This window comes from Sceloporus occidentalis, unplaced genomic scaffold (genome assembly GCF_023333645.1).
Source record: "Sceloporus occidentalis isolate IW3139 unplaced genomic scaffold, rSceOcc1.0.p SCAF_3, whole genome shotgun sequence".
NCBI classification, from domain to species: Eukaryota; Metazoa; Chordata; class Lepidosauria; order Squamata; family Phrynosomatidae; genus Sceloporus; species Sceloporus occidentalis.
The window spans coordinates 53,050,478-53,075,724 of NW_028316983.1; the positions used below are offsets into that span (position 1 = coordinate 53,050,478).

The window sequence follows — 25,247 nt, forward strand, 5'->3', positions numbered from 1 at the left end:
TAGAAACAACTTGTTCATTTGGCTTTTTTCTCAGAAGAAGCAACAAACCAAAGAATCCAGAGTTTGTTTTAACATTTCTGTTCTGCCTTCTAGGGGGTGGGGAGGAGTGGGAGCACAATTCTTCACATAGTAAAGCCCTGTGGCTTAAGTGTATTGTCACTGCAAACACGAAAGTTTAGACAACAGCAAGTTGCTCATAAGGAATAATTTGGGGTTGCCACAGATCCCTGGCATCTCATGTTTATGCGAGTACAGCCAATGTGTAGTTTTACCCTAAGGCTCCATTAATGTCTAGCCATATAGGTAAATCTTATTCCTATGGAAACCATGGAGGAAGAGTTAACATTTGAATCTAGGTCTTTTAGTGTTTAGACCTCCTAATGCTGGAATTCATAGCTGAACCCATAAGCCTCTTTAATTAATGTGTTTGTATAATTTGTGAGAACATGGTCTACATTGTCTGCAACACATTAATTAAAGAGTACATCAATTAGGAAAAGAACACATGTTGAAATATTACCACTATTAATAGTTTTTCCACATCACTGGTTCTCAATAGATGTGGTGGAAATTAAGAATAAGGAATTTTATCAGTTTTTACAGGCAAAGCTTTTTTTTTTTTTTTTTTTGGCTTAAAATAATCCTTTTATTTCTTTGAAATATGTTTGGGGATCCTTTCATTTCAGATGTTTCCTACTTTTTGCAAGCTGCATAGTTGCAATGTTATTTAAAAATATTATTTTATGTCTTAAAATACTATGAAATGGAATGGGACTTTCTATGTACAATTAAAAAAATGTCCTCCATGATCTTGATGATACATAAGGATGATGATGATGATGATGATGATGATGCATGACACTAGCAATAGTAATATGTCACACATCCAATATCCATTACCTCTTAAAAGAACATCATAACTATCTTCTTCTTGTAGATGAGCACCTGAGGCTGAGACAGAGCAGTGGGTTTTCTTGAAGCCACCTAGTGAATAGATTAGCCATGAACACATTAGCAAAAGAGAGGAAATGCATCACTAAATACCAAGAGGAGGGAGAGATGCTGACTTGTACAATATTTGCACAAGGTTATACATATGCACAGAAGGAAAATTAGCAGTAATTACTACATTATTAAATAGAAACACAACATTTTTCATCAGATGATACATGTTGCCTCCGTTGCTGCTGCAAATAACCACACATAACAACAAGTTTGGAAGAAAGGCCACAACTTTATTAGCAAGCAATTGGTAAGGGTTGGCACCAAGCATGAGGTCAGGATCTGCAAAATCAAACAACCCCATGTTTGTCTGATTATCCAAAAACCTGGCACCACCAGGTGCTTGGGATGACCTAGGGGCTAAGGAACACAACTTAACCACAAAACATGCCATGTGTTCACATATTCACTAAGCCCCTAGTCACCGGGAGGCACTCCCGCGTTATGGCCCCCGCAATGGCCATACGCCTGCCCTATTCGCCCCAGGTACCTACTGACTCCTAACCAGAGCTCCATAGCCCTGGTACCACACCGTGCAGATCCTGGCCTATGCTGCCGCCACAAAAGGCTTCTGAACTTGGTACAAGAGTAGCCCCAAGTAGAGCACATTACAGAAATCTAAATGAGAGATTACGAGTGCAAGTACCACTGCTTCAAGGTCCTTTTGGTCCAGGTAGGGACACAGTTGGCGTATCACCTGAGGTTGGTACCAAGCACTCCTGACCATCACATCTACTTGAGATGACAACTGTAGTGATGGATCCAGGAGTACTCCCAAACTTTGTCCTTTAGGGAAATAGATCTGGGTGTCATCAGCATACTGATAACACTGTGCCCTATGTCTCTAGATGATCTCTCCCAGTGGCTTCATGTAAATGTTGAACAGCATGGAGGACAGAATGGCGCCCTGAGGGACGCCAGATATAAGCTCTCTTTTAGAAGAGCAGCTGTTCCCCAGCCTCACCGTCTGGAACCTTCCCAAGAGGTAGGAACAGAACCACTGCAAAGCAGAGCCTCCATTTCCCAACTCCCTCAGGCGTTCCAGAAGGATACCATGGTCTGTGGTATCGAAGGCCACTGAGATGTCCAAAAGCACCAGCAGGGTCACACCTCCCATCGATGCCCAGACGGAGATCATTGACTAAGGTGACCATGGCAGTCTCAACTCCGTATCCTGCCCTGAAGCCAGTTTGAAATGGGTTCAGATAATTGGCTTCATCCAAGACAACCTGAAGTTGGAAGGCAACTGCTCTCTCAATCACTTTGCCCAAGAATGGTAAAAGGGAGAGCAGTCTATAATTATTTCTCACTAGGGGATCCAGGGAGGTTTTTTGAAAAGCAGTCTAACAGCCACTTGCTTCAATTTTGATGGAAATCTTCCCTCCCTGAGGAATGCATTTATTATAGACTGTAGTATTGCTTTTGTTGCATCCCCTAGAGTCCTGTTGGTTAGTCCCAACTAGAGTAGACCAATGGAAACTATTGTTCTATGTGTGAATTAACACATAGATTAACAACAACAACAACATTTATTTATAACTCTCTTTTCACCAAATAACAGAAAACCAGGCACATATAATCAAGGACAAAACAATGAAACATACACAGTCATATTCTAAAGGTAAAACCCATCCCACCCACTCCACCAGTTGCCACTCACCTCAATAGCCTTAGCTACACTCAGCAGGTTCATCTGGTAAATTAATCCCATTGATTCAACAGATCTACTAGGCATTTATTTGTTGCTGGCTATGAAGTCATATTGTTGCTTCTCTTCAAATGCCCAAAAGAGGAGGAAAGGGCACAAGTATAATTGACCAAACTCCTTTTTGGTATTTTGCTATATCCTCATGAGAAGGTTCTTTAAGATGACTCAGGTAACCTTTACAATATGCCAATAAGAAGTGTCTCCAGAGAACAAACACAATAGGTAACATCAGCTACAGAAAGTTGAGTCTCTGGCTAATATCAGTATGTATTTTCTGCTTCTTTGCTCTTCCTTGGGGGAAAAGCAGGTTCTATCTGCACTTTCCAAGCAGAATTAAAAGCATGTTGATATTAGTAATAGTTCAAGTAAATTCATAGACTATGTAGCTTTTGATTATAGAATTTGCGTGATCGTGGTCTCTCACATGGCTCGGTGTCATCAGTCTTTCAAGGCCATCTAAATTGTCTTACACTGAAAGCAGGGAACAGATGTGAACTGTATGATCCTCCAGGTGTACTGCAGTGCAATTCCCAGCAGACCTAACTAACATACCCACTGGTGAGAAATGTTGGAGCATTACAGGTTGATTATTTTTTAGGACCACATGATTCTTGCTCCGTAACTAGGAAGTCATTTAAATCCTGATTTAGTTTGTCCTCACATTTACACACACACACAATTATTCTTGTTATTGTGAATCTCCAAGAGCTTTTAAAAATGTCTTAGGCTTTGTCTGCACAGGCCAACCCCCCACCCCTGGTAATTCCTCACCAAACCCCAAACCCAAACGGCACTATTTCTAGTGTGGACAGTCTGGATGACACATGGCATGTTAAGCACCAGAACTGGGATATAACACCTTTAAAATGAATTTTAAGAACTTACCTCTTGTTCAGATCTTCCAGGAAGATCTAAAGCCCTCTGTCCCTGTACTATGTTGGGGCTTGGGACAGGCATCACACTGAGCTGCCTGATGCTTCTGCTACTGTTGCTATTTACTCACTCTGGGTCAAAATGAGATGCCCAACCATGTGATTTTCACAAAACAGAGTGAACAGGAGGAAGTTGGGGCTGCTTTGGGGCTAGGATACTCCAGGCTGTTCTCACAGTATCCCATGCCTTAGAGATTGGCTTTTGCTCAGTTCTGTAAAATGAACAAAATGAGAGCATGTGATAGATGTTGCTTTGTTGCATGATCCACATGGTTGGAGAATCCTTGGGATCATGCTGAGACAGCTGGTCTTGCCTACAATCTGCCCTATGGCATGATATCTTTTAGGGCACTGAGGCATGAGAAAATGAACTAGACCAGGTCATTGTCAGTGTGATTTCATTTAATGCATATATGATTCAAATAATATAAAGTATATGTAAGTTAACAAAGCTTTTGGCAATCTCCTTTCTAAAAGTATTTTTGTGCCTACTCAGCCCTTTTTTAATCTTAATCCTTCTAGCTACACGTTTATAGCAGCATTGATATAGGGAGGAAGGTGACTTTTTATATTAGGCTGCAGCAGCATTTCTACAGTAAACAGTGCAATAATGCTTGGGGTGGAAATTAACAATATTCTCCCCTAGCCAGTTGTGCTATAGCTATGTGTGTCTGGCTACAACGGGTAAGGTAAACAGCAGCTGACTCCAGAATACTCTACTGGGCATACATGAACAGCAAAACAAAGAGAAAGGGGAAAAGCAGATAAACCCGTCTCACCAGCTACCCTCAAGATGTTTAAAAAGCATAGGTCTTTAAGTTTGGCCATGCAAAATGGAAGTCATAAGAAAAAAGAAAGCCAGTGAAAGAAAAAGTAATCCATGGATGTTTTGGACAAAACTTTCAGGTGGTCTTCAGAAGGTTCAAAAAGGTTTTTCTTATGTATGCAATGCTTACTGATTCGGTTATTTCATTTCAAGTATAAATATTGTTAGGTCTAGATAAAAGGTTTGCTGAAACGTGTTGAACTGCTTTTCTTTTATGTTGTGTAAGAATCAGTCTCTGTTATTTCCATGTTATTTATGCCTTTGGTACAAATGTTTCTGTTAAAGAAATTATGTCCAGGAACACTTTTTTAACTCAGGTAAAGCTGTATAAATTATTGCCTGATCCTAAGCACAAATTTTGCAAATTTCTACATTTTTAACTATAATTTAGAGAGAGTCCAGTGCTGGATATGTCCAGAGATATGTTGGATAATCATTTTGCCACACCGTTCCTCCTGGAGACCTTCCTTCCACCTGACTCCTTTTAGGGCTGGGGTTCCACTGATTGACATGTTTGAGCCAAATGAGGCCCAGGAAATGTGCGATTGGAAAGTAAAGGCTGTGCCAAGTTTACTTAACAGATTTACTACAGTTTAATAGAAGCATAGTTGAATTCACCTGCACCATGTGCCATGGCTGACACCTTCAGAAAGGATTTAAAGAAAAGATTTTAAGCCAATAGAATTTTAACAAACAGATTTTAGCAAACAGAGGAATCTAAAAGATTTATTCAAAGAGAAAAGAATTCTTTGACTAAGATCGTGTTCAAGGAGCCACAGTGACAGAGCTCCATCATCACAGATACATCTCTAGATGCTACCCCAGAAGCCTAACTTTGAAGCCAGACAACTCTTCAAAGCTAAGGATTTTTCAGACAATGGAGAGCAGGACATTGACTGGTGACTAATAATAAATTTGAATAAATCTGGCCAAGAAAACATCAAGTTGCCTCAGAATGGCAGGCAACAACAAATATAAATTAATCCTTCTTTTTTTCGAGGAAGTTCTGAATGGCACTTCAAAAATTAATAGTATTTGTATGTTCCATTAAATTGTATGTATTTAAGTGATGGCAAAATGATTTTATGTAATCTTAGTTCTGCACTCTGAAACTAGAATCCTGCCAGTAGTTGCACTGAATATCACTGGATATTAACAAAGGGCAATAACTCTTTTTATTTTTGTTGTTTGTTAGAATCAATTGACATTTTAAAAAACAGTAGACTATTATGGGATTAATATACTTATGAAATGTCAAACAAAGAAGTATAGAGGGTTTAGTTCTACCTGCCCTTAAATGTTATTATTACCACATAAATCAAAAGTGCCCAGCAGTTCCCTTGTCAGCACTTTGAGGGTGGAGGAGGAGTAGGGAATAACTATAAACAGAGGCAAGTGTGGATTAATTTGTGAGTAAAATTAGTCAAATGTGAGGATAAATTATTGTGCTTAACAGATACAGGAGACATTCCTAGAGACATCTCATCTGGTTAATATGACACATCCTTAGTTACTACATCCATGTACTTGCCAGCATGCATACTACAAGGGAACAGATGTCCTTTCTGGCCCAGAAGGGAAGGAAGCCAGCAGTAAACGTCTGGTCTGGTGCCACATACTGGTTGGAGGTGAAGAGATGGAACAAGGAAGGTTAGAAACTTGCTCCATCTCCCACACCTTCTCTTTCCACCAACAGTGCTTAGCCTATACACCTACTTTTATTTCAGTGTAAGCTTGCTGTTTGCCCTGGGCTGAATAGGATTTTTGTCCCCCTTCTCTAGGGTGTATGTGTGCTGGATTTGTCTATCCTACAGTAAGGCTTGAAGCACAGTGAGAACTGACTCTGGATGTGGTGATCACTTGAAAGATAATGGAGGAAGAAAGTAAGAAGTATGGTGAACACCAGGAGGCATCTATTTGATGAAGAGGAGATCTCTGGATTTTTCCCTTCTGGTTGTGGAACTCAGGAAAGGAGCTTTGCCTTAGCAGAATCCCACACTGAGTACCTCTCCTCAGTGTCATTCACATTTATTAAAGGTTCAGAGTTGAATAGTTAATAAAAGTGCCCCTATTCAAATAAAGCCTGGCATCTGGTCTCCTTTTTCCCAAGTAGGTCAGCACATTTCATTTTGATTACTGAATGAGTGCTGCAACATGACTGTTTCTGAAATAAGTTTGGAACATTTAGCTTGTCCAAAGAGCTACAGCCAGAGAACTGTCTGGTGCTATTTACAAGGAGCAGACATATTTTTTTCTCTACTGCCTGGTTAAGGCTCTTTGTTTTTACAGGCCTTTGGAAAGATAATGTTTATGGGGAAAGAGCATTTAATGAGGTGCTCTGTTGTCTATATTTATCATTTTTTTAAATTGCTCTGTCTTTAAATTGCCTTTAATACTAATAATATTTTAATTATATTTTGATTTTTGCATGTTTTTAGTGATAGAAGTTTTAAAATCTGTACCTGGTTTAATTTTATACCTTCTTGAGTCCCCAGGGGGAAAGTCATAATATAAATAAAAAGGAGGAGTAGGTAAATTTTCACACATGTCAATCTCTTATGTAAGAACAACACATGTCTTCCCTCTCCTCTCTGCTCATTTTTTGCACATTTCTTGAGGACCCCTCCCCCCAGTTTTAAACTTCATTTTACAAAGGTATTGGTTGTGCAGAAATACTTTGAGTATTATTTTTAGCCTTATTAAAAGTAGACCTTTCTGTACTTGTACAAACCACACTATTTTTTTACAAGTCACATTATTTTTCAGGTAGACAAAATATGTATTTTGTGAGGCAGAATATAAGAAGATGATAAAATTGTAAGAAACATGGTAAATGCCACCTTTTTTTGTGGTGGAGAAATAGTGGGGGTGGGGGGGAGAAGGGGGAAAGGAAACTTAGTGTAAACCAGGGAATGCTAACTTCCAGAGAAGAAAGAGCAGACCAGCTCTCCCTGTCCCAACTTTGGTGGGCAACATAAAGAGTTGCAGGCATCCTATTAGAAACTCATTATGTCTTAAATCCTGAAGCTATCTGTGCTATGTAGGGTGGGATCAAGCATTATTTTCCCACATTGTTATTTTGATTGTTTTCTCCCCACATTCTGACAATCTCAGGTTTTCTAGTTTCAGTGATTTACCAATAGGTCTTACTGGAACTTGATAAAATGCACAAGGGTTTTCATTTTAAAGATATCTTCATGGAGTATATCTTCATGAAAAAGCAACAAGAATAACAACAAACAAGAAATAGAAACAAAATAACCAGACATTTTTTAATGATGATAGGAGAAATAAATGAGGACAACTTTGTAGCAGCCTAGAATCCATTTTTAATGTGCTTTCCAGACATGAATGATTGAAGATGGACCTCTGTGGGCGGGGCTGGTGCTGCGGGTTGCATGGCGGGGAAGAAATGGAGGACCCTCCCTTCCACGTGGGAAACAAACTTGCTGACGGCAATAGGTTGCAGCAACAATAACGCCTTTATTGGCAACAAACCGGGCAACAGGCCAACAAACAAAGTAAAGAAGTGTCTTCGAACTTCCTCCCACTATCCCGTCGCCGGAGGTGAGTCTTCCGCGGGCTCCTCGTCCGGGTTCAGGGCGCGTTCTCCGCCGCGTCTTCCACCCGAGTGCTTCTCCAGAGCCTCCCTCTCTGCCTTTTCCCAAACTTGTGGTCGCGGGCCTTGTTCCCAGACTTCACCCTTCGGGTCCCACCATTCACCCTCAAGACTCCCTAGTTCCCGGTGACGCCAGTCACCCTCTCCGGGGTAGGTAAAGTCACCCTCCACCCGAGGGTCCGCTAGCCTAACGGTCTCGTGGGGACCGGGCCTCCGAGGGCTGGCTTTCCCCACCAGAGAGACGGGCTTTCCCACTCTCTGGGGGCTTTGAGTCACCTTTCCTCCTCTTAGCTCGACCGCCTCACCGCGTCCCCCTCTTCCGCGTCGTCTCCCTCTCCCTGCGCAAGCTGGCTCCTCCTTCCTTATACTCCCTGTACAGCCCGCCCTCGGCTCTTCTGGCTCCTCCTCCTGGGGCTCTTTCCTCATTCCCTCCACCTGGTCCTCCTCAGCCCTCCCAACTCTCCCGGTCTCACCTTCCACCTTCCTACAACCTCCAACTAATCAACTGGATTTTTTGCATAAAAATATTATATGATTAATATAGTATCGAAATATTGTAGATATTTCATAAAGGTAGATGGATGCATAAACAGATAAACAGACAGATACATATATTATTTATAGATAACTTGATTTGATAACATATGTATTTGACATATTATAATTATATTATTAATTTTGGAGAAATAAAAAAGATATTTCTATTATTTTTCTTTTAAGTCTTATTTTAAAACTACTGGTTTTATAGTTTTCTGTTTGTCAAGAATTTATCCGATGCTGCTTCTGTTATATACATGTATGCATTAAATTCAGTTGCATACACACATAACAAATGAGGCCCATTGGAATGAATCTAGGTTGTAGTTGCTTATTTCTTTGAATGTTTGCAGTTGGATAGTTAAGACAACTCCTCTAGCTCTGACCTTTAGTCTTCCACAATATTTATTAGATTGGAAAGAAATATATTTTCCCAAAATGAAATGTGTGCACACACATGTGTTGGTGGCAAAGGGAGGGGGTGGACAATTCTTTGCTTTAGATGATATGTGCCAAATCTGTTCAGACAACAAAGCCATAACAAGGTCACTGCACAATAACGGCAAAGAGCAGAAAGATAATTCAAAGCTGATCGGAATGTGTCTACCAGGGAGCTTTCCAAGCAATTGTCCAAATGTACTAGGAAAAAGGAATGTGAGTTTATTCTGTATTCAAGGTATATGTTGTTGTAAGAAACAGACTTTTAAAACATGGCAATGCATTTTGGATAGCAATTTTAGATTCTGAACCTTAGAAAGCTAATGATTTTCAATACATAGTAACTTGAATTTTTGCTTGTGAGAGAGGTTTCACAAGGCTACTATCACTGGAAAATTGAGGGGGAAATCATCTCTTACTGACTTTATGTCAGTGCTTTATGTGAATCATTTATGTGAATCATGGATATAGGAAGGAGTGTGAACAACAGCCTTTGAATTCAACTATAGATGAAACTTGGTGGCAGCAAGGACTCTTCTAAGAAATACTGTGAATCTCTAGATTTTTCCTGGGTTTTTCGGGCTATGTGGCTGTGGTTTGGAAGAGTTTATTCCTGATGTTTTCCCTGCATCTGTGGCTCGCATCTTTGCTGGCTCTTGCAGAATGTGGCCACATAGCCCAAAACCCCCATAAAACCTATGGATGCCAGCCATGAAAGTCTTTGACTTCACACTGTGAATCTCATTCATTACTGTAGCACACTCTATGTGGGGCTGCATTTAGAAACGGGTTGGAAACCTCAGTGTGTCTGAAACACTGCAGCCAAAATGCTGACCAGGGTTAGTTACAGCAAAAAATACATCTCTCTTTTTGACACAGTTTCACTAATTATGCATTTGTTTCTGGGCACAATATAAAATGCTGGTTATGATTTGTACAACTCCAAGGTACATACTGGTTATTTCTTTTTATGAACTTGTCATAGTTTACTGGGGGAATGTTTTCTCTTAGTTCCATCATCTTAAGTATTAACACATATTATTAACAAGTGAGCACATGAAAGAGAGACTTCTCAGTGTCACAGAACTCTCTGCCACAGCAGAGCCTTCCCAGGTCTTCTTCCTCCAGCAGATAAAGACCTTTTTATTTGAAAAGGCATTTGGTGACTTTAGGGACTGCCTGCATGGACCAAAAACCCTGTGTTCCCTCTTCCTGGATTTACATCATCCTATTTGGATGATACAGGTCAAAATCCCAGGACCAGGATTTGACTAAATCCTGGCAGGTCAGACATGGATCTGGTGGCTCTGGCCAGATCCCGCAATGAAGAGCATTTAACATAGGCCTATTTGACTCCTGGTTTGCCAGAGAGTTTCTGGGAAACTTGGTGGCAAACTTTGGATGTTTAAATGGCCCTCCGAAGTTCCTTATCTTTCTGCACCATTGCTCCTACTGGGAGGCCCACAGTTGCTATATCCTTCAAATGCAGCAACAGGGGAGTTTCCAACAGGTGCAGAAAAGTGTGGAGCATGTGTCTGTAGTGGGTCACATGTTACACACTTTTCTGCACCACAGGAACAGGTGCATCAACACCCATCCATCCCCACCCTGGCCTGGGGACTGACCCAGGTGAGCACCCAGGCCAGAATAGCATGAGCTCACCCATATCTGCTCAAATGTGGCTATGCAAAAAGGTTCTTTTAAAATGTGTGCTACACTTTTATTGTTATTGCCCTGTTTTTAAATGATTATATATTGTTTCAAAGTGCAGAATGTTTTAGTATGGCAGCTTAATTATTTTTCTAAAACATTTTATTATTAACTTTAACTTTAAATTCAAATTTATTGGCCTGTTACAGACTGCCAAAATAAAGCTGCTTCGTGTTTCTTTGGAGGTATGCTGTTTAAATGATGTATGCATCCTAAGAATCCGGAAGCTGCACCAAAGCTGCATTCCAGTGCTTAGGAATGGAGTGTGGCTTTGGCGCGACCCCCAGACTCTTAGGACCCATGCATCATTTAAATAGCATACCTCCAAAGAGACCCGAAGCAGCTTTATTTTGGCAGTCTGTAACAGGCCATTGTTTTATATCATGTGGCAAACAAACTTGGGCTCTACTTCGGAGAAAGTCAGTATATGAATTAAATATATAAATACATAATTCTAAACTGAGACAAAACTGCGACCCTGACATTTCAACTGCTTTCAAGGTCTTTGAAGCTGCCCTCTGTCACTGAAGCTTCAGATGGATTTGGGCAAAGTAAGAGGAGAGAGAGTTGCCTGTGTTCTAGGCAACTACTCGACGTTCCTTTATTTTTTTTTCTGAACTGTGCTGTGCTTCCTTCTTCTCTGGTTTCCAAAGTTAGCAAACACAATAAGCAAATTCAAGACACAAGATAATTTCATCTTCACACGTCCCTTTCAATTTGCTTCAGATTATCACCTTGTCATTCCTTCAGTTCAGCACTAATTTAAATTCTTCTTTTGTTCCCTTTTTGTTCAGAATTCTTCAAGTATCTTTCTCTGATCAGGAGACTCGAACAGTGCACTTAAAATAAATTTTGGAGCCAATTCTATAATTGTGAAATTAACATTTTATTATGAAGGACACATAGTAACTGTGTACTAGTTTTAACTCCTTGTTTCTAACAGAGAAATCAAAAATTATTCATTGTGGCTCATTTTACATTGATAATTATGTTTTCTACTTTGGGTCTGTTTATCTGATACACTGGAGCAGATACATGCTTATTCTAAGATCTCTGATACAGTAACAGCTTGAAAATATGTAGGGGTATTTGTGTTGGCCATTTAGCAAATTCAAACAAAAATCCACCAGTGATACCTTTATTGGCCTACGGGAATGCACAATATACTCCTTGCAAGCTTTCAAAGCTCTACTGGCTTCTTCATCAGGCAAGATGTTACAAACCAAACAGGAGGGAAAAAATATTGGAGATATTAGAAAGATGCCTGCATTTTGTTGTTTCTGTCCTTGGTTAAGATGGTATGAGGAGGGTAAATTTTGCAGGCTGGCTCCTCCTTCTTCTGGCCATGTGGGAATTAGTTTAACAAAGTCCAGGAAATTTAAAGTCTAGTAACAGCTTATGGGAGAAGTGGGAGGAGGGCTCATCTTGAAATGCTGTAGAGAAATGTTCCCTCTGTTTAGTTTAGAAACTTTCTATGCTAGCTCTACATGTGACAGTAAATGAAAGGGGTATTAAATACATGTCTTTGCTTATCATGGCTTTGCTGGGCATTTTAACTCTGAATATAGTATTTTGCAAGAGAATGAATTGTTCTTTGAAATGTCTTCCAGCCACCTCTTTCACATCACTTTTACTTTTAGTTCGTTCTTCTGATTGCTCTGTGCCCAACCAATAGCAATTGTCTTTTGAAAAATATATTATTTTAAAGAGTTATTTCATACACAGTACATTAAAATTATCTACAGGCAATCATGCAATTATGATGACACTTGATGACAGTCAGTGATGACAATACTGCCTCAACAACATATAGTCAATGGTTCTTTGCGATGGTGAATTCATAAAGCCAAAATATTTTCTATGTGGCTTCTGAAATAATAATAATAATAATAATAATAATAATAATTTATTTATGTTTCCCCTCCTCTCCTTGTTGGATCAAAGCGGGGTTACAGACTAAGTAAAATCACAGTATATGCACTAAAATTCTCTAAACGAAATACTAACGTTAAAATATCCAGCATGTAATTAACAATTAACAATTAACAATACAATTGGTAAATAAAATAGCGTCTCATTCAAAGGGACAAGTCAGTCGGTATATTATATCATGTCAGGATATACTTGGCGAAAAAGCTTGGTTTTAACTGCTTTCCTAAATACCTATAATGAGGTCGCCAAGCAAATGTCCTCAGGAAGGCTGTTCCACAATCTCAGAGCTCTTGTGGAAAAGGCTCTTTGCAAAGTGGAAACATATTTAGGATTCGTAGTTTCCAATAGATTCTTACCCGATGTTCTAAGAGTGCGGGGCGGATTATATAGGGAGAAGCGGTTCCATAAGTAACTCGGACCGAAGGCATGTAGGGCTTTTTTCCCACGACCACAAATTATGCAGTTGAGTTTCCCGCATTTGGGGAAATCGCAGGGGTCAGCACACCCGGAGTGCAATGGATGAGCCTCACCCTGGGAAAACCACCTTCATGATCATGGTATCTCCCCTGCCAGGTAAGAAAAGAAGAAACAGGCACAGGTCCAATGTGCCTAGGCTAGGAAACAGATGAAAGTCTCTTCTTCCATCCCAGCTGCCACTGACCTGGCTTCAGAGGGAGAGAAGAAGAGGCAGGCACAACTCCATCATGTGCCTAGGCTCAGAAGCAGATGAAAGCCCTCTCTCCATCCCAATTGCCACTGCCCTATCCTTGGAAGGAGAGGAGATACTGAAATATCAGCAGGACTTAATCTCCTTTCCACTGCCATTCTTCTTTCCTTGTGTGTCATACCTTACTTAGGTTGTAAGCGTAAAGGGAAGAAAACTGTTAGATGAATAATTTGTAAGCACCTCAGAGAGCCTTTGTAGATGAAGAGTGGGGTATAAATACTCTAAATAAATAAATATGGAAAAACAACATTAGGCATTCCCCTTATTCTGAATGGGTAAAAACATTAGCTTCTGTTTGGAAACCTCCAAGATGAAGGAAAAGGGATATAGAAATTTTGAAAGATTTCACTAAAGTCACTAAAGTCACTAAAAAAAATCTTAGCCTTGATGTGTATATATCCTCATCCCTGTGTCTAAATGCTTATGAGTAGAACATGCATCCAAAGCTTTCAATGAAATCATGTTTTAAGCCATAGTGGCAGTTTTCCCATTTATATGCTTTAGTTGTCACTTTACAGACATCACTGCATGTGCATAAGCGCTCTTACCACTATCAGAAACCTTGAGGCCTTTATTGCTATATATACTATTACCAGTAAATGTCATCATTTCTCACATTTGGCACAAACTACTATATGCTCTATTCCCATTTTTCACATGCAAGGTTGGAATGAAATGACAAAAGGAATAAGTTAGAAATAATATTAAATGAAAGCAAGACTGGTAGCAAACAAGAGACTAACAGATAGTGATAGGCAAGTTGAAGGCATGTTTTTCTCCTAGTTCTTTTAAGTTAATAGTTTAGATAAATTCTGTTCTCCAGAATACATATGCCTTATTAAGAAGCACACCCTTAAAACCTTTCTTCCCTTTATTTATTGATTCCTTCACCACTTTGTCTTCTTTTCCTTCTTCTTATAGCACATTTTTTAATGTTTTAGATGCTTATAGAACTAGGTTCTGCAAATATTTCTGATCAAAATGGATTGAGCCATTTCATGGTATAAAACATTCTTCTTTTTTCATTCTGAAACTGCTTTTCTCCTTTGCATCAGATTTTATCAGTTTTCTTTTCTTTAGATGTTTCTAAATTTAAAGGTAAAGTCTCTGCAACTTTCTATAAATCAAGTCTGCATGCTGTAGCCTTTAAATTGCATTGATAACATGAGAAGTGTCTCTTTCAAGATGCAATGGCACATAAAATAATAATATTTGACTTAATGGACACTTAAGTATTGCAACAAGTGGAAAGAAGTCTCCAACATTTGCATGAAAATATAACTTTAAAGATATGACATCTTTAAAGTTAATGCATTTCTTGAGTATCTGAAGATCTTTAATATTCTTTCATGGATGTCTGTCCAAATAGTAATTTAGTTAGAAAAGTCTGAGAATCTTGAGCAGCAAGTGGTCAGATGTTCCTGTCTATCATGAAAAGATGATGACATTCCTCTACTGAATGCAACTCTTATAAATGACATGAAAAAGAATGATTGCTTTCAGTGGTTAATTCCATGCTTCCATTTTTTGAAATGGAAGACCTGCACTCCCCATATTTGGAAATATTTATGGTAACACAAGAGTAGTCACTGAAAACATGTTACTTTAACTGTCCACTTTATGCATCTCAGTAAAAACACAGAATTCAGAGCTTATTGTTCAGGATTTTAAACCGCCTCCAGCCTCCCAGGCTGGAGACGGGATGCAGGATGGAGGTGTGGATTATCACTCACTAAATCGCCACCGAACCACCAGCCACGATCAGTCCAGATCTTCTAAAAAGTCATGGCTGAGTGCAGCTGCAACCTGGGGTGATGGTGGCCGGTGGTTTGGTGGTGATTTAGTGAGTGATAATCCCTGCCTCCATCCCTCATCCTGGGTGATAAGCTCCATAGACTGCATCTACGCTGCAGAAACTATGCAGTGTAACACCATTTTAACTGTTGTGGCTTAGTGCTATGGAATCCTGGGATTTGTAGTATGTTATGGGACCAGAGATCTCTGACAGAGAAGGCTAAATCTCTCACACAATGACAAATCCTAGAATTTCATAGCATTGAGTCATGACAGTTAAAATGGTGTCAAACTGCATTATTTCTGCGGTGTGTTTTCAACCTGTGTCATCATTTTAAGTTGATTCACATATCACACGGAGAGGGGTGTGTGCTTGTGTGTATGTATGCACACATATTTGCCGAATCAAAGTAGAAGCATTAGGTTTTCTTTTTCTGTTTACCATTGGTAAGTAATTTTTTCCCCTCATCCCCATTCTAGAATGACAGAAGACAATTTTGGAATAAAGGCTCACATCTTTATTACTTCCAGGAATATTCAATACTCGACCGCCTCATTAACGCAACCAAGTGTAGCTCTACAAAATTTAAGAAGTTATTTAAAAGTATAATTTAAGTTGATGATTAGGAAGCCATGCTTCCTATTGTTTTCCTTATATGAGAAATTCATAATGGCTCAGGCCCGGTACAGACTGCTCCAAAAGGGCAGGCTGGTGGCAGCCTGTTTGCTTGCGGAGGGATGCCACAGCAGCCAAACTGCCTGGTGTCCCTCCACCCCAAAAAGAACCTGGAAAAACCAGGTTCTTTTTAGGATGGCATGCACACGTCATGAGTGCACCATTGGTGCACTCGTGGTGTAAGCAACGCGCAGCAACATCTATATGCTGTGCATCACTTACGTCAAGATAGTAGCTCCCATGTGTACAGGAGGCAGCCATAAGGCTGCTGTCCACACGTTCTAGGATTCTGGAGCATGCAGTTGCCACAAGCTCTGGAATCCTAGTATTGGCAGCAGCATAATGCTTTTGGCGCATCTATCTCAGATCTCAGTGAGGCAATGATATCCATGAATAGATTCTTTTCTCGTCACTAACGAGGTATAAGGTTTGCTAAGGAAACTTTGACCATGATACTGTCACTGGAGAGGATGATACCACCAATCTTCCCAAGCTGATTAACAGTGGGAGTTTGTGGAGAATTAACCCTTAACATATAAGATAAATAAAAATAAATGATAGGGGGGACTCCAAAATTCTAGTCAATCTCAGGTGGGTATCAGGAATGCAAGAGTTTGCTTTATTCTAAGGCCCTCAACACACCAGCAAAATATGCCAGCGTGAGGGCAGAGTGGAGACATGGCGACTGCCCACCACCCTCCCCCATGCCTGTGTCATGCCAGCATCACACCACCCAAACAACTGCACATTGGGTGGTGTCATGCCACATCTTTGGTGCAATGTGTAGACATGCTGCACCAAAGATCTGAGGAAAACCCGCTGTAGCAGCTGCTGGTGTGCTGTTTCTGCTCCACGGAACTGCTGGCTTGGGGACACGGCATGCAGTTTCCACATCCCCAACCCAGGGTTTTCAGGGGTGGTGCGACAGTGGCATGATCAACATTGACTGGGAACAGCTCTCTAGATTTTAAGTCAGATTCTGTTCTATCTGAGTATCATGAGTATATCTTGATAGAAACGTATCCAGTTAGCTTCTGAATTTAGAGAAGGTTATGTACTAAGTTGATCTGACTAACCCCACACTACTTAGAATTAAAATGAGTTGAGATGAGATTGCCACTTTAGAATTAAAATGAGTTGAGATAAGACTGCCACTGATGATGGCAAAGACAAATGTCTGTCTCTCAGGGTGTGGAAAAGTTCCTTTTGAACTGCATATCTCAGAATTCCCCACTTGTCATGATGGCTGGAGAACTGGGAGTTGCAGCAAAAAAGAGGTAAATTCCTTCTGTTGGGGCAGATCATATAACTTCTTTTAAAATCAGTGGCATCACGTGCTACTGTTGCTGTTATTAACTGTCCTCGAGTCGGTCATGACAAGGCAACCCTGTGGATGAGACATCTCCAAGACCCCTGCCCTCCACTGCTCTGCTTAGATCCTGTAGGCTCAGGCCCATGGCCTCCCTGATTGAGTCTAGCCACCTGCCACGTGGTCTTCCTCTCTTTCTGCCACGTTCTACCTGTCCTACAATTATTGCCTTTTCTAATGAATCATCTCTTCTATTTAGGTGGCCAAAGTATGACAGCCTCAATGTGATCATCTTGGCTTCCAGTGGGATTTCAGGCTTGATCTGTTCAAAAACTCATTTGTTTGTCTTTTTGGCTGTCCATGGTATCCTCAACATTTTCTCCAGCACCACATCTCAAATGAGTTGATTTTCTTCTTATCCACTTTCTTTACTCTCCAGCTCTCACATTTGTACATGGGGATGGGGAATTTTATGGCTTGGAAGATTCTAACTTTAGTGATCACTTTTATATCTGTACACTTTAAAATCTTGTTTAATTCTTTCATAGCTGCTCTTCCCATTCCTAGTCTTCTTCTAATTTCTTGAGTGCAGTTCAGTCTGGTCAGTGTTTGATACAAGATACAGGGACTATTTAATTGTTTTGATTTTTTCATTGTCTAGGGTTGAATTTATGCATTTCTTCGTGGGCATTATTTTTGTTGTCTCTATGTTCAGCAGTAAGCCTCCCTTTACAATTTTTTTCTTTAACTCTTCTTAGTAATTGTTCCATCTCTGTGATTTTTTCCTGTTAGTAGTATGGTGCCATCCACAAATCTTAGATTGTTGATGTTCCTTCCTCCTATCTTCACTCTTCTTTTCAATCTAAACATGCTCATTGTATAGTATTTTCTGCATACAAGATGAACTAATAGGATGATAATATGGAGCTTTGTCTGACCCCTTTGCCAACTGGAAACAATTTTTTTTCTACATATTCTGTTCGAACAGTAACCTCTTATCCTAAGTACAGATTTTTCATTATGACTATCAGATGTAGTGGTGCTCTCACATCTTTAAAAGTGCCCCATAGCTTTTTGTGATCTATGCAGTTAAATGCTTTTCTGTAGTGTATAAAGTACATGCTGATTTTTTTCCCTAGAATTCCTTGGTATGCTTCAATAACAATCATGTGTTTGCAATGTTGTCCCTAGTGCTTCTTCCTTTTCTGAACTCTGTTTTCGCCTCTGGAATTTCTCTCTCCATATATGATTGGAGTCTATGGGCTGGAATAGACTGGCATGAAGGGGTGGCTTAAAGCCGCCCCTGCTGAAAATGGATTGGGGCTGCAGCAAACACATGCCATGTCCCAATTGACCTTGAAAAAAGCCCAAATAAAAGTCAAAATGATCTGCTCCTAATTGATCCAAGAAAGAACCAGCTTTCTCATCCCTGTGGCAACCCCAGTGTGACTTCAAGACACTCCAGTGGCACGTGGCATGTAAACTCTGTGCTCTGATGATGCCCAGAAGTGGGCTTTTTTCAGCTGTCTATTTTGGACCAATGTTGCAGAATTTTGAGCATAGTTTTGCTTGTGTGGGATATTAATGCTATTGGCCCTGTACAAACAGGCCATTAAACACGTACTGAGTACATGCTAGGGTTGCCTGGGAGTGTCCTTTCCAGATGCTCACTAACCCTAGAATGTACTCACTATGTCTACATGAGCGCCACCATTTTGATGTAACGGTGTGTGCAAACGGTGTGGCGTGGCTGTTACGTCCTGGCACTGCTGCAGGGTGCCTGTGGCACCCTTTCAGCAGCACTGAAAGGAGCTCCAAAACGGAGCTCCCTTCATGCCGCGTATCGCTGGTGTAGCCTTTACACAGGTGTGCCAGCGATACTGAAGAGAAAGGGGCCAAGTGGTCCCTTTCTTTGTCTCCCCGCCGCTGTCAGGGTGTCCTTGGGGCATGAAGCCCCAAGGACACCCCTTTCCAGGCCACGGGGAAGTGGCATTTTGCCGCTTCCCCGAGGCCTAGAAAAGCAGCTGATCGGGGCCTCCGGGGCTGCTGCTGTGGCAGCTCAGGCCTCGATCCATCATGGAAAGGGGCAGGTGCAGGCCACCCCAAAGGGGCAGTCTGTATCCCGCCATAGTTCTGTAGTTGCTGTAGTCTTTTGTGCCTTCTTTTTTGTGGATGGGGATGTATATTAATTGTTTCAAATCTGTTGTCCATCATTGTGTTTTCCATATTTGCTGACATATATTACACTAGGGTTGATTCTGTCTGTGTGGACTGTAGCAGTTCAGTTGGAATATTATCTGGTGATTTATTTTTTCCAGTTTCCCTTATTGTAGCTTCCACCTCACTTTTTAAAATTTGGGGTTCATCTTTATATGTTCTTCATTCCATGTGTCATTCATTTTTTCATCTTTTTAATACAACATTTCTGTATATTGCATACATTTTTTTTATTTCTTCTTGATCTTGTAGTATGCTCTTTTTCTTTTCACAGAGCATCCCAGCCCTGGGTTTGAATTTTCCTTTGAGTTCCTGGATCTTGTGAAAGATGGCTCTCATTTTTCCTGTTTTCTTCTTGTCTTCTATTTCTCTCTGTTGAACATTATAGTAGTTTTCTTTATCCTTGTACACTAGTTATTGTACAGTTGCATTCATAATTTTGGTTTTGTATCCTTTCTTTTGCTTCTCTTTTTTCCTTTACTGCTAGAAGCATTTCAACTGTAATCCACTGTTTCTTCTCTCTTTTTTTGGCCACCAATAGTGTCTTTCTGCATTCTTCCTTTCTGTATTCTTCCTTATTTATGTCCTTGGCTTCTGCCTATAATTCTTCTGGTTCTTTGTTGATTATACTTGATAGCACAAATTTGTTTCCTGCATTGTAGTGAATTCTGTTGAGATATTGTTCAGATTATATTTTGGTCTAATAACTGTTTTTGTTTTCTTCCTCAGCTTTACTCTATTTTTTAATATAAGATACATCTTACTATGCAGATCTTGGGAGCAAATTTGGGGTGTCATGAAAGGGCACCATGTTGTTAGTTATTTAACAGATCTTTGTTGCAATTTTATTTCCAGAGATGAGATACAATGAGAGATATTCCTGTGGATCATAGCTCATCGGGTGCCACTTCAATTTCAGTAGTCTTGGACACAATGTACCTTGACTTGTGAGGAAAGGAGGGGGTACAATCAGCTGCTGTAATTCAGTCAGTAAAATTCTTTGGGTGCTGTTGGTAGCTTAATTCATTCTTCCTGCCCTTCCTGTAAAGGCACATCCATCCCACCATATCTGAGATGTGGCATCAACTTTGGGGGCTTTTGTTCATATCCATTATTTGGAGAATGGTGAGTAATGTGGGCAGATAGCTTCTAGTTGATTATCTATTTTAATGGCTACTTTTGACTAGTCTGAAGTTTAAATAACAAGTTTTATTCTAGTTTATTTGCTTCACAGTGGTTTATGATGTGTTATGAAATGATGTTATTAAATCTCATTTGAATACAATGTATGACAAAAAAAGAAGCATTGTTGTTATATGCCTTCAAGTCATTTCTGACTATTGTAAAATTTTCTTGGCTAGATTTATTCAGATGAGGTTTCCCATTGCCTTCCTCTTACACTGAGAGTGTGTGACTTGCCCAAGATCATCCATTGGGTTTCCATGGCAGAGCAGGGATTGAACCTTGACCTCTCAGAATCTTAGTCCAACATTGCACCATGCAGGTTCTCTTAAAAAGTGTTATACCATTTAAAAAACTGCATACATGCATATACACATGCATGCTTGCGTACTTACTCCAGAATCCTTTTGGTGCCCTATACTGGTGTAAATATATCAGCCTAGGTGGTTTGATAATTGCCATGTAAACTCATAAATTGGTAGTTATGTATCTCCCCTTTGTTTTGTTTTTATATTGTGTTTGTTAGTTTGCTTAGTTGTAGATGCAGTTTTGATGTATGTTCTGTTCGTAGTTTTATCTTATATGTTGTTTTATATATTGTGGCAAGAGGAAAAAAGCGGTCATGAAATGTCTGTGAAGGAAGGAAGGGTGCAATATCTTCACAGACTGCACTCAAGTTTTTATCTTCTTGCCACAATCACCTAGGCTGATATATTTACTCCAGTGTAGGGCACCAAAAAGATTCTTGAGTAAGTATGCAAGTATGCACGAGAATAGGCAGATTCTGCCTGTCTTTCCCCACCACCACTAGAAGACCTTGGAAAATGTGCAACCATTAGTGTAGTTAGTCAATAGGATTCCAGCCAAAATCTGATAAATATTATATAAAGCCATAGCTGAGGGGCAATGTACAGAATTAAAAAAATTTGTCACTCTTTCTTGGCTCTTCAGGGGAAATTGATAAAAATCTGTTGTGCTGAGACAATCATTTTTCAAGCTATAGTATCAGAGCCAGGAGAAAATTGCCAGGTGAGGTGAGAGGGAGAAATGGTATCTTTAACCTAAAAGTCCCTAAGACTATAGCAGACTAGCTCAGTTCCTTCAAGGAAATACTATATTTCATGACATTTAGATCTAATTTTAACTTAAGCTGCAACAGTGCAGTTCCGTCACAATTTTCTCCAGGGCACCAAAGAGGAAAGCCATTTAACCCAGACAATATCCCATAGTACCTGTCCACATCAGCTAACCTAACATTACAAATGTGAACTTGTCACTTTAACGGTGCTTCTAGTAATCACTGGATTCAAAATTGTTGCAAGCTACTATTGAATATTGTTGTGGTTTGTGAGGAGTGAAGTACAAAATAAAATTGTACATATGAGTATACAAAACAGAGATTGTTAAACTGGAACATGGTACTTTGAGTATAAACTCATTTTCAAAACTCCTCCTTCCTCCTCTGTTCCCCTTGCCTGGTGTCTGGCACTAGGTCACTTTATTTTTATTCCAAGATTTGGGTGACAGAATTGCATTGGCCAAGGTGAGTGGCAATTTTAGTACCTGCTAGACTGGAGAAACAAGCAAGCAAGTTGCTTTTCCAAATAGTTCAGATCTCTATGCCTCACTTCTTCCTTATGTCAAAAATACTTAAACCCTGATTGATAAGATACAATAATGTAACTGAGCACTGGCCCTGTGCAACTCATTTGTATTAAATGGATCATTTATAAGATGAGACTGGAAGAATGGGGAGACACAATTGTGTATTTAAAAACAGTCTCCATCTATATTCATTTGTTGATATCCCAGTTATTATAACTCAGAAGATTTGGTCTGTGATGATACTAAGAAAGCATTTTCCATATAATTGCCATTTCTTTTGCTTTTGTCTACTATTAAGGCCATTTAGGCAAAGTCACTTAAAGAGCTCCCTCGCTCTTTTAAACCACATCTGCCGAATTAAATTCAATGCACTGACAGTGAAGCTTTCAAAAGCTCAGAATCAATTCTTCAATCACTCCACATTCTTAGCTGTGATTAAAAACATGTGTCCCCTAATTAAGCTAACGAGAAATTGTTAATTGGCACAAAGCCCCCTTCTGTGCATGCTTGTTAATGTCACCGACAGTTTGACAGGAAAAGGAATTTAAATGAAGGGCAGGCAATCTTAACAGACTTCAAATTGGACTTCTGGATGCAAGCTTTGTCTGTAAACTGATAGCCATCAGTTTAAGGGTGAAAGATTAGTGGGAGGAAGGGGCGTTCCTCATGTAACCCATGGTCAAGGGGAAGTAAATGAAACAGCATGGTGATAACCCTCACTCTGGGTATGTTTCTTCATTGAACCTATCATATTTATTTTCAAGCTGCTTCTTGATTTGTAGCATAAGCAACTACAAGCATACATAATTGGGACTGACACTACGTTTTCAATGTCTGCATATGAGTCCAAAGGAGAGAGGGAGGGAAGGAGCTGCAAAGAAACTGAGAAAAATATATATTGGAAAATGTATGAATCCGAGGCTCCTCCATTCACTGGAAAAATTCCACCAACACTTCAGTACAGACATAGTACATTTTTGAGTTGATGTCTCCATCATGGATAGAAAGGTTCATTATAGGAAATATGACAAGCAGTTACATGCTTTTGACAACAAGAGCCTGCCATTCCCCATTGTATCAGCATAAATAGTGGAGTCATTCTGTCCAGGTGTTACAGCACAAAATGTTTACATTATATAACTCTTCCACTAGTACTAGTCATGCAACAAAGACTGTGGTATATGGGATGATGTATTTGATATATGTGAATGTATTTGCAAGAAACCCATTTCCTGTCCCTCCAGAATCTCTTTGAACCTCTTTCAGAATTTGATTCTTACAGCCAAACAAATTCTTTAAACAAATATTTTTATTAACACATAAAATTCAATATATAATATAACATATAAGATAAAACTACAAACAGAATATACATCCAACTGCACCTACAACTAAGCAAACAATGGCGCGTTACAGACGGCCCAGAAGGGGCAGTCTCGCGCCGCCGCCGGTTGCAGCGTCCGGGAACCGCAGCAGCCAAACAGCACGGTTCCCGGATGCTGCAAAGAAGGAGCACGATTTTCACGCTCCTTCCTGTGGCCCAGAAGAGATGCCGCAAGTGCCAAAGCGCGCACTCGCGGCATCACTTCCACCGCGCGACATGCGGACGCAGAGTGTCTGCTACGTCAAAATGGCGGCGCCCATATGTATGCGGCACCACCATTTTGACATAGTCATTACGCGTGAGGGGCAAGGCATGTCAGGAAGCGCCACCCCTCGCGCGTAAGGACGGCACCCCATGGGCCCGTCTGTAACGCGCCTAACACAATATAAAAACAAATCAAAGTGGAGATACATAACTACCATTTTACGAGTTAACATAGCAATTATCAAATTATTTCTCTATCTATCTATCTATCTATCTATCTATCTATCTATCTATCTATCTATCTATAACTTCTAAATGTTATTCAGTTCCACTATTCTTCAAAATCCTAAAATTGCTATTTCAATATTCTTCTGATTAATTCCACTTAAAACTATATAGTTTTATCTATCTCACTGATATTATTCTGTCCCATTATTTCTCAACATTACCGCTCCCATTTCCCCCAAAAAAGTTTTAGTTTAGAGAGAAAAAGTTTTTAGTTTAGAGAGAAAAATGACTTACCTACAATAGACAAATGGCTAATAAAAGTCATGGACAACATAGAAATGGACAAACTAATTGAATGAATAGAAGGAAAGTCAACAAATGTTTCCAATACAGACTGGGAATTAATAATAACTTGGTGCAAAAGCAGATGGTCATAAGAATAACGTATTATAGACACACCACATTGAATATATTAAAAACTGAGAGCAGTTCAAAGCAGTCAGGAAAAAAATAATGAGACTGAAGTAACTGAAAATAAACATACATAAATTAGGAATTGTAAAAAGATAGCTTTGTTTATTATTTTCTTTGGATTAAGAAAACAAGTGGAAGTTAGTGATTGTTCAATTTTCAAAATATAAGAAATATTTTGAAAACTAAGATTCAATAAAGAATCATGTCTGAATGTAAAATGTATAATTTTAATGTAATAAACTCTTAATAAAAATTAATTAAAAATTAATTTACAAATCTTACTGTAAATCTTAAAAAAAAAACCCCAAAAGGTGTATTTCTTATTCAAGAACCATATAGGCTGCAACCAACATCCTAACAATTGTAGTTTTAGATTTCACATAAGATTTCTTTCCAAATTTCAATTTTTGCATAAAATCTCAAAACACAATATTTATTATTCCAAAACCATATGGCATACAACCAATCCTCTGACAGTTACAATTATTTAAATTTCACATGAATTTTCTTTCCATATTTCAACTTTTCCATAAGTGAATATAACAATACAATGATCTGAAGTCTTAAAATAGAATTATTATCTTAAATGTTTTAAACAGTGGGCCTTTTCCTCCTTATTCTCTCTGTAAAGACTGTTCTCCTCCATCAGACTGCTTCCCTTTAGCATTTTTTGACTCTTCAAGCTGATCACCACTTCTCCATAATAGGAGATACAACTTTCCACAGATTTCTCCAATCCTTCA

General features: G+C 39.5%; 1 pseudogene; it reads right to left on the bottom strand.

Annotated features, from left to right (window-relative positions):
* Nucleotides 1–13,134: 13,134 nt before the first annotated feature.
* On the bottom strand, nucleotides 13,135–13,285 carry LOC149315927 (U1 spliceosomal RNA; annotated as a pseudogene).
* Between the last annotated feature and the right edge of the window lie 11,962 nt (nucleotides 13,286–25,247).